This window comes from Myotis davidii, unplaced genomic scaffold (assembly GCF_000327345.1).
Source record: "Myotis davidii unplaced genomic scaffold, ASM32734v1 scaffold1656, whole genome shotgun sequence".
In the NCBI taxonomy this organism is placed as follows: Eukaryota; Metazoa; Chordata; class Mammalia; order Chiroptera; family Vespertilionidae; genus Myotis; species Myotis davidii.
Genome location: NW_006287259.1, coordinates 32,835 through 35,230, shown reverse-complemented (window position 1 = coordinate 35,230; position 2,396 = coordinate 32,835).

The window sequence follows — 2,396 nt, the reverse complement described above, 5'->3', positions numbered from 1 at the left end:
TAAAGCTAAAGGTAATTATAATGATCTCTTCTATATGCTAATTGAAATAACCTCTGTAAAACAGAAGGATCTCTTACCCTTTGAGACAGCATGGAGGGACCTGGAGAATATTATGCCAAATGAAATAAGCCAATCAGAGAATGAGATATATCACATGATCTCACTTATATGTGGAATCTAATGAACAAAATAACCTGACAAACAAAACAGACCCAGAGACATGGAAGCCTGCCACAGACTGAGGGTCCTCAGAGGGGAGGGGGAGGGGAAGAGATCAACTGAAGGACTTGTATGCATATATATAAGCATAACCAATGGACATAAGACACTGAGGGGTAGAGGAGGCCGGGGGATTGTAAAGGGCGGGAAAAAAAGGAGACATATGTAATACTATTTGTAATACTTAAAGCAATAAAACAATTTAAAAAAAAAAGAATTGACAACTTCAGTCTCTGCTCACCCTCAGACAGCCCTTCCCCATCATTTATGGTGCTATCTCTGTCAGTATGATCGGCCTGGTGTACTTTTGCTCTTTATACAGGTTCTGAGAGCAGCAGCCTAGTGAGGGAAGGCATGTTCCCAGCTGAGTTAAGAGTCGTCCTCACAGAACACTGTCAACAGCACCACTGTGAACAGTCTCCTCCTCAGTCCACTCACAGTAGTTTCAGGAGATCTTTAAACAGGAGAGAGACTGCTGTCTATTTCTGACAAAGGAGGAAACAGCAGCCTAGAAAGAATAGATGGCACATACCAAGCCACACACTGACCAGACCAGGAAGCAAATCAAGTCTTAGAGTTCCTGTGTCTCTCAGGAACCTCTTCAGATAAGACTGTGGGAACTGTGGGAATGAAACCACAAGTCAGAGTTGGGTGGGAATGTATCTGAACTAGAAAACCCAGTTCTCTTCCCTTGTCTGTGTTCAATTTAGGAAAAAAGGAAAATAATTCCAGTATTGAGAGAGGAGTGTTGAAATCTCCAACTGTAAATGTGCATTTGACTATTTCTCCATTTGTTTTTGTCAGCATTTACTTCTTGAATTTTAAAGCTCTCTCTATTTTTTTTTGAAGCTCAGTTATTTATGAGGTACATGAAAATTCAGTATTATTGTCTTATTGATGAATTAACCTATTTATCATTATGAAATGTCCTTCTTTACCAGGGTGTAAACATGGTATCATTCTGAAGGCTGCTTTGTCTGATATTAATAGAGCCCCTGCAGGTTTCATGTGCCTAATCTGTGAATGATGTGTCCCTTTCATGGTATATCTTTTTGAATTCTTTTCCTTTACCCTGTCTGTGTCCCTATATTTAAAGTGGGATTTCTTTTAGACTGCATTCAGTTGGGTCTTGCTTTTTCAAAATACAATCTGACTGTCCAATTAGAGCATTAGGATAATTTATACCTAATATGATTATTGATAAGGTTGTGTTTAAATTCATCCTCTTGCTATTTGTTTCAGCTTGTCCCATCTATATTTTTTTGCCCTTTTCTGCTTTTTTGTAAATTTTTAAAATTCTGTTTTATTTCAACTCTTGTGTTATTCTATATCTCATTTGATTTTCTTTTTCACTGCTCCACAGTTTGCAATATGCAACTTTAACTTACCATATTCTGCTTTCAGTGAATGTTATATCATATCACATATGTTGTAAGGTCTCTTCCCACCTTCTGCATTACTGTTATACATTGTACATTTACAGAAAATATAAACTCAACCATATATTATTATTTTGCTTTCAACAATCAATTGGTTTTTGCAAACATTTTTAATTGATAAAATATTTTCAGTTTATCCACCTATTCACGATTTTAGGTGGCTCAATACTTTTTTTTATATTTAAACCTTTATTGTTCAGATTATTACATTTGTTCCTCTTTTTCCCCCCCATAACTCCCCTCCTCCAGTTCCCACCCCACCCTCTGCCCTCACTCCCCACCCACTCCTCATCCATAGGTGTACGATTTTTGTCCAGTCTCTTCCTGCACCCCCACACCCCTTTCCTGCCAAGAATTATCAGTCCACTCCCTTTCCAAGCCTCTGGTTCTGTTCATCAGATTTTTTATTCACTTGATTTTTAGATTCACTTGTTGATAGATATCTATTTTCTGTTCATAATTTTTATCTTTACCTTTTTCTTCTTCCTCTTCTTAAAGAATACCTTTCAGCATTTCATATACCATATTTGCCGGCGTATAAGACGATTTTTTGGCCCTGAAAATATGCCTCCAAGTGGGGGGTCGTCTTATACGCCAGGTACACTTCAGATAGACTGCCCATAGTGCTTGCCCCGTGCCATAGTAGCCTCCCGATGCTCGCCCACTTCATTCCACATACCGTTCAGGCATCAGCAGCGCTGCTGGGTGTATGCTCGGCTGTTATGCGATTTTGTTGTT